Source organism: Anser brachyrhynchus, assembly GCF_964034855.1.
Source record: "Anser brachyrhynchus genome assembly, chromosome: 1".
In the NCBI taxonomy this organism is placed as follows: Eukaryota; Metazoa; Chordata; class Aves; order Anseriformes; family Anatidae; genus Anser; species Anser brachyrhynchus.
The window spans coordinates 175,301,980-175,310,523 of record NC_137694.1 but is presented as its reverse complement, the minus strand read 5'-3'; the positions used below and the strand labels follow the sequence as shown (position 1 = coordinate 175,310,523).

At 33.3% G+C, this 8,544-nt stretch overlaps 1 long non-coding RNA gene across 4 annotated transcripts; it reads left to right on the top strand.

Annotated features, from left to right (window-relative positions):
• The first annotated feature begins 2,304 nt into the window (after positions 1-2,304).
• On the top strand, positions 2,305-8,287 carry LOC308188224. Of its 4 annotated transcripts, XR_013945274.1 has the most exons (4): positions 2,305-3,474; positions 3,854-4,399; positions 5,851-5,981; positions 6,088-8,287. It is a non-coding gene; the product is annotated as an uncharacterized lncRNA (long non-coding RNA). The 4 variants fall into 4 exon arrangements; XR_013945275.1 differs by having other exon boundaries at positions 2,305-4,399; positions 6,088-8,286; XR_013945276.1 differs by lacking the exons at positions 2,305-3,474; positions 3,854-4,399 and adding an exon at positions 5,358-5,426 and having other exon boundaries at positions 6,088-8,285.
• Positions 8,288-8,544: the final 257 nt, after the last annotated feature.

The window sequence follows — 8,544 nt, the reverse complement described above, 5'->3', positions numbered from 1 at the left end:
CAAATTCAAGAACCAGAACATCAGCTAATGAATGTTGGGTACATGGGTTTGATGACAGGTATAAGGCTGAACAGTTAAAGATGAGCTTGAAATCAGCGAGGAACAAACACAGAAGAAGACACAGGAAATGAAATTGTGCTGTATGAGAACTGTAAATAGTAAACTGAGAGTTCTCTATTTAAATGCACAGTACACAGAATGTTTCCTTCTCTTTATAGCTATGTTTATATTATCATATTTATTACAGCAAATTAAATAATTAAACTTTCAGACATTGACAGTATAGAAACAGAGCTGGACCACTAACCTTTAAAATTAAAGGAAATTCTTATATGTGTGTGCTGTCTTATTTGCATGGGCGACAGGGGACAAGATGGAGGATTATTTGCTTTGCTTAGTTCTTCTTCCAAACCTAGTGAGTTCAGTGGGGTTTTCAAAGAGATTCCTTCATAACTTCTGAAGGAAACAGCAATTTCATAATGTGGCAGATATGAGAAGCATTTAGGTCTCTACAAAACAGTGTATGCTTCTACATCCTGACTGTGACATAGCCTAGATCAGATTTGCAGCCCTTGATAGACATGTAGCAGATATTGAAGGCTACAGAACAGATTTTCTAGCCCTAGGAACATAGCTAGTGGGATTTCCTGAATCATTTCAGATACCAAAATGTATGCTTAAAGTGTAATTTTCACACCTAACTGTAGCACCTAGACTAGCCCATCTCTCTGCTAACTGCCCAATACATGTTCAGTAGCAACTTCTCTCTGTAGCAACTGACTCCTCCGTTAGATGAGAGAAGGAATGTATAGATCTCCTAATCAGGGCTGTCCTATAGTTTGTCTCCTTATGAAGACCATTTGCTTTGTCCTCCTTGCTATTATCACTGCCCCCCCATGCAGTCACTGTCTGTGTACTGTACCAGTGCAATTGTGATTAGCTGTCTGTCCTCCTGTGCTCCTTACTTGTAAAGTTGCTTCCAGTGTCAGCTCTCCATTAGACTTTTCACCCCACTATCCTATTACCTGTCTAACAAGAACTTTGGTCTGTCTATTACAGGCAGCCATAAATCAGCAAAATTGTGATCAGTAGGTTTCTGCTCACTGGAATAATTAATGGAATAGAAAGGTCTTACCCATATTCCTTAACTTGAATCTTTCTGTTGTTCATTACTACTGAAAAATCTCTCTGATCCGCGCTCATTTTTTATTATTTTTATTTATTTATTTATAATTCTACCACTTAAATACTATATCATCTCTTCACCAACTTACTTAATTTACCTGCAAAACATCTTCTACCTACTCTTTCTTACAGCTGGGGCCTCCTACATATAAGCTTGATCTAACTATCTTGATATTTTTAGTTTGCAAATCATTCTTTTCCTTGGTGAAAATGTGTTAATGTTTAAAGCTATATATATTTCATTCTCAGTAATTTCCTTCATCTGAGTTAGCAAAAAGAATCATGCAATAATTTTAGTATTTATAAGAACATTGCTTAATATTTATGTACTTGTTAGTCTGTTTTTAAATCAGAACATAAAGTCTTATTTTCTCCTAATGTTCCTGTGAATTTTCAAAGTTATTTTGCTTGTCAAATTGCTTTCATTCTTTACCAGAAAGCTTGTAAAATGTTATGGAAGACTATTGTTTTTCTATACTCTTTACTTTGACTCTAGCTTGCATTTAAGTCAAAACAATTTAATCTGCTATTCTCATGACAAAAATTTTCAAAATAATGTATTTCTATTATTTAATTTTTATTTGTTTTTATATCTCAGTGCATATAAGCTTTATTGATATCTCTATCTATCTATCTATCTATCTAAGTCATTATTTTCAGGAAAGGAATAATGTAAGGAAATGTAAAATACAAGATAAAATATGATAAAATGCCATTCTTCCTCTATTTTCCTATAACTTCTGTCTCTCCTTCAAAGAAAGAAAAAATGTTTTAGCACTTACAATTGGATAAATATACAACAGCTGGTATTTTGAACTCCAAAAGATTATAATGAATGCAATTACTCTAAACAAAAACGCATACTAAAAGATAATTATTTAAGGATAAGATATATTTTAAAAACATCTTGCTGTATACATTCTTATTCAGAGAAAATTATATATAGTAATAAAAAAAATAAAAAAAATTAAAAGGAAAAGCATGTTAAACCATAAGTCTATAGCTGAATTGTCTGAATTTCTAGGACTTTCATGGGATCCTAGTACTGTACTATTTACTACAAGTATTTGTCAATCCTAAAATGAAACAGTTTGAAAAAACAGTTCCACCAGGAGAAAAAGGAATCTTCCGTGTGCACACTTAGCTGGGTCTGACAGGTTTGTTTTGGGCTAATGGAAGTGCTTGAGCATTTCCCAGACCTCTATACACACAGGGATTTTCCATAAGTGAGTTTTTACTTACGCTGATATTCAGCTATCTTCAAGGGCCTGGCCTGTTACTACTCTCCTAGAGCAGAAAATAGTTGAGGGATACTGAGACTGGGAAATCTTTGGTCTTAATAAGATTTTTCCAAAATAAGTTTTTTTTTTTCTTTTTTGTTGAAATGCATATTTTGGAATTATAATTGGATTTTAATGTACATTTTTTATTCCCCATTACATCTTTATTGTTTTAATAATATTTCAACACTTAATGTTTTACTATATTTTTATTTATATGTTATTTTTATAATTATAAAATTATTTTATTAAGTGGACTTTAACAGCTGACTGCATCTAGGAGTAGCGTTTTTTTTTGTTGTTGTTTGTTTGGTTTTGTTTGTTTGGTTGGTTTGTTTTTAATGTCCTTAAAATTCTCTTTAGTCTGTGTTAAACATCAACTTCTCTCACGGATTTTAAAATACAATCATAACCATTATTTATATTGTATTGTGTCAATGAAAAAAAATATATTAATAAAAATTATTCACTGTTCTATCTTCAATCATGTTCTATACATATACCAAAGGGTAGTTACAGGTGATATGCCATGAAATACCTACTTTCCAAAAATCTAGAAATAAAAATAATGATACTCTAAATCAAAATATTTCAGGAATATTTTTTAGGTTTCAGTGGGAAATTTGGAAGTTGAAAATAAAATCTGAAGTTGAGCTTTTTTACACTGAGAATCTGGGATTTATCCACTCCAGTAGATAAAGGCTCATCTATGTATCTTGAATAACTAGAAATCATACTGTGCCTTTTTTTTTTTTTTGTAGTGGAGATTTCCATTTTATAAGGGAAATGACAGAAAAATACCAGAAGATATTCTTTGTCTGTGCTATGAACCATAAATACTGTCATAAAGCTTGGTAAATGGCAAATTTCCTGATGATTTAAATGCAGCTCACACTCGGAGTAGGAGGGCTTAGTTCCTCCTACCTCAGAGGGCAGTTGAGACCCATTATGCTGCCCTAACCTCCTTCTGGTTCAGTGGGGGCTGATGGGTGTCCAGGGGTCTTCATAGGTCATGGACTAAATTTGGCTTTTTCTTTTATATCTTTGTATTAATAAAGATAATAAGGACTAGGTAGTAGAATTAGATAGTCTTTTCAATGGGACAGTGACACCTCTGTTTTTCTCATATGCTGTATAAATGGAGAAAAGCAGAAGGGAAGAACATTGATGAAGAAAAGCCTGCTCCTTCTGTGAGATTTGTTTCAGCACTGGTTCAGTGGCAAAGCTCATCAGAAATTCCTCTTCTAAACATTTTCTACCAAAGAACAAGAGTTAGCAGATTCGTAATTATGCTTCAATGCAGACTTTTTTTTTTTTTTAATGTCATTGCAACAAAACCCTGTTGTAGAGCTTGCAAGAAACTTATCTATTTTCTACCTTGTTTGCAGGTCTGGTCTGTACCACTGGCTTCTTGGTGCTCTAAAACATCTGTCTAGTACCTGGAGAATACCATCAAACCACTGACCTGGCCATTCATTGTGGTTTAATACCAGCAGGCAGCTAAGTACCTCACAGCTGCTCTATCACTCTCCCCAGGTGGGATGGGGGAGAGAATCAGAAACGTAAAAGTGCAAGAACTCATGTGTTGAGATAAAAACAGTTTACTAGGTAAAGCAAAAGCTGTGCATGTGAGCAAAGCAAAACAAAGAATTAATTCACTCCTTCCCATCAGCAGGCAGGTGTTCATCCACTTCCAGGAAGGCAGGGCTCATCACACATAGCAGTTCCTTGGGAAGACAAATGCCATCAATCCAGATGTCCTTCCTCCTTCTTTACCCCAGCTTTTATTGCTGAGCGTGACATCGTATGATATGGAATATCTCCTTGGTCGGTTTGGCTCAGCTGTTCTGGCTGTGTCCCCTCCCAGCTTCTGGTACATCTCAGTGTCCTCGCTGGCAGGACAGCACAAGAAGCAGAAAAGTCACTAGCTCTGTGTAAGTACTGCTCTGCAACAACTAAAAACATTTGTGTGTTATCACTGTTTCCATCAAAAATACAAAACAGAGCTGTGTAAGCTTCTATGAAGAAAATTAACTCTATCCCTGCCAAAACCATGACACCATTCTGTGATGTTGTAATGTATGTTCTAATTAAATAAACAGTGCCAACAGATGTGTTCAAGTGCTGCCTGCCAACTCTCCATATTTTGAACTGGACTCCTTGATTCAGGTTGGGCCTGTGAAATGAATATTCTCCCTCACGTTGCCTAAGCCTAGTTCAGGGATAGGGATAACAGGGTCCACCCAGTATGGAGAGGAAGATTTTATCAAATGGAAGCAAGACACACCACAGACTTGGTAAGAGGCTTTTCATTCATTAATGAGCACATACTTGTAAGGCTCACTGATCCAGGACACTCAGAGGATGAACAGTACCCAATTTCCCAGTTATTTCAAGATTTATTTTTCTCTTTTAAATAAACCATTCCCTAATGAAATATAACTGACTGTCCTCATTAATCGACCCATAAATCACTCTAAGCCTAGATATGTACCACAGGCACAGTAGCTGTGGCACCTGAAGACATGTCAAAGTTTGCCTTTATCTTGCCAGCTGAAGTACTGAAAATCCATGTATACCTCAGACATCATACATGCACAGTGGCTTTAATCAGGACAGCTTCGTTGCTTCCAGAATCTGAACTAGCTTGATTATCGATCACATTTCTGATTACAGGTGTGGCATATCTTTAGAATGCAAAAGAGTAAAATCAGTGTAGAATTATTAAATGGAATTATTTTTAAATTTTTCTTGAAAAGTGCTAAGCATCTAAAGATATGGCGTAGAGCATAATTTAAATATACACCCTAACAGCCTCAGTACAGAACAGTAAATTCGAGATCTAGCCTTGGCTTTGATAAAAATTCCCTCTGGTGTTGCTAATTCACTCACTTCACCTGTCTTGCTTTTGCTGTGATGAAAACTCCTATAAGGTCCTGAGAACAGGATTTAGCATTAGAGGTATTTATGAACTTTTACTTTCCCAAGGGATTTACAAACATCTTTACTACAACTATTAAAAATGACATTTGTCTGTGCCCTCTAATATTTGCACTTTCTGTTCTCCATATTTTGTATATAGTATAGTTGAACTATAGTGTTCAAGTAAATTAATGAAAACTGAAGCATATAAATTTAATCAGTCATTAAAAAAAATCACATTATTATATATCAGTGATGTATAATTACAGGGTTAATAGTTAAAGAAGTCTAACACAAATGCCTTTTTTTTTAGAACTAGAGTGTTCAAGGGAATTAATGAAAACAGAAGTGCATAAATTTAAGCAGTCATTTAGAAAAAAATGCTTTATTATATATCAATGATGTATATTTACATGGGTTAATAGTTAAAGATGTCTAACACAAACACTTTTTTTTTTTTCAGGTTTTATGATGCATACAGGAGAGTCTTCTAAATCATCAGAAGCAAAAATTCCTGGATATACACTGACTTTTTTAGAGAGAGAGAGAGAGAACTCTCTTCAGTTAAAGTCTATCAGTCACAGACTCCTCCAGGTACTATAGATAACTCTGTTTGTAATAAACTTCAGATCATTAATATTTCTACACTTTCATTTTAATTTTAGTGTCTCATCTGGTATTTTTCTCTGTTTCTTCACAGAAAAATCACATTCCATGTTTGACTACACAGCTTAGAGTGATTAAACAGTTCTTCAGTTTACTGAAGCACTGTAGAATCATACAATATCCTGAGTTGGAATGGACCTACAAAGACCACCAAGTCTGTTGGCTTTATAATAGTGAGCTATTTTATTATTTCTTTTTCAATTTTAACCTCAGTTTATTTGTCTTATGGAATGAGTTAGCTCTGAAAGCAAATGTTATCTGCAACACATGGTGAATCTTACTAAAAAGTGCTCAACATTTTTGTAGGCTGAAAAAAATGGGTTGATTTTAGTAATTACTTATAGGGAAGTTCTACTTTTGGTCATCCTGTTGCCTTCCTCTATACCTTTTCCGAGATGTATTTATTTATTTATAAATACGAAATCAACATAATATTTATGGTCCAGGAACAGTGTGTGTTCTACAATGCCACAACATTGTTTTCTGATTAGTTCTCCATTCCTTTCCTAATAAATCCTAATAGTCAATTTGCATGTTTGGCTGCTTCTGAACATTAAGATGATTACTCTGTTTTCATAGAATAACTTATTATAACTCTTTCCCTTTGTAGCAGAAGCTAGTTCAAAGTCCTTCACAGTGTATAAAAAGTTAGAATTGCTTTTCTCCTTATTTTTTTCCCTTGAGTATCAGTAACAATAATACTGTTCAGCCTGTGAATCTAATCACCATAAAATATCATTAAGGCTAATTGAACTTTTTTATAGATAATCACAAAGCTTACTCTGTTATATTGGAAAGGGAAATAGATAAACTCTAATACTTTTGGATAGAGTTCTTTGTAATAAAGCAATTAATTTTTGTAGATTTTTTTTTCTTTTGGCATTTCAATTTGTTAGGAATAATACCCTGAGTTTCTAAACCTGTAAAACAGATAAGGAATATTGGACTTTGTGGCTCTGACAGCATGTTGTGATGCAGCTACTCAGTTTCATTGTCCAGCATTTATTTGAATGACTGGATAAAAAAATAAAAATAAAATAAAATAAAAATAAAAAATAAAAATAAAATAAAAATAATAATTAAAAAAAAAAAAACAGAATTTGAAGCTATCCTGTAAGGAAATGTTCAGTTAAAATGTTGCATGATATTCAGACTGATAAAAAATGAACTCTTTTCATGAAATATTTATATTTTGACTGATTGCTATATATTTTTAAATAAGTTTTATTTGTAAAATTTATGAAGTGTTTGCTGTATCTAAATTATTCAGCATATATATACACCATGAAGAATTTGCTGTTTTCTATAATGTGACCGGTATGGCCAAATCAGGGATGGGACACTGAGCAAGAAAATTTTATATAAATGTTACTGGTGCAAGTGTTCCTATGTAACACCAATGGTTAAGTCCATTGTCTTTACAAAAATGGGAAAGGTATGGAGAACAGATGAATTTTGCAACATGTTTTGAAGATAGGACATTTTGCTTTAATGTTCTCTCTTCTCTGTTTTCACATTTGAGTACCCCTGACTGAAGACACTTAATACAATGTTGTCATAAAATGCCATAAAGATTTCTGGTATCTTATAGTTTTAAGCTTGCTTATTAAGAACAATATGAAATACTACCTCAAATTATTATTATTATTTTTTTTAAAATAGTGTTAATTGCTATCAGTGATCTAAACATACAACATATGGAATACTAGAACAAATGCAGAAAATTTATTTGATATATATTTGATGTTGTAAGATGTTCTGATCTTTGAGTATATAATTTGAGAGAGAGATAAACATAAGATGCAAGATATTTTAAGGTAGGAAAGTCTTGGAGTGCAGAAAGGGAATGAATCTCTTTTCAGTGTATTTGCAACAGTGGATGATTTCAAAGGATTTGCAGTGAAGTACATGGGTTCAAAGTGAAGTTAAGTGTCTCTAAACATAATACGAAGTTCACACAAAAATAAATCTAAAAACAAAAAAAGGCGTATTAATCAGATATTCCTTTGAATAAGTTAATTGTCTTTCTCATTTTTTTGACAATCAAAGTATTTTTTTGATCATTCTTTCAGGGACTGATTTAAAAACAAAAATGAAAGCCACAAAATACAAAATATATTTTCTTGATCTGCCAGAACAGGAGATAGTTTTTTTTTGTTTGTTTGTTTGTTTGTTTTTTAATGTGTAATAAATGGCACTCTCTGTCCTATAAACCCTTAGTAGAATGACAAGCCCGTGACAGATGTCTATCTTACTTTTCTTTGGTTTAGCACAAGTATAAGTTAATAAATTAAATAATTCTGCTTCCTTTTAGTAGAGGAAAACATCAGTAGTTATGCCTTTACCTGTCTCTAAGCCTAAAAATGTGATCTCAGCAGTTTCATTTCTTTTGAGTCAATTGTCTGTGGCAGTCTGCTTAATAACTGCCTGTGACTTAAATGGGAAGGATAGTTTAGTCCCACAGCCTAGTTGAGTTTCTGGGAAATTTCTG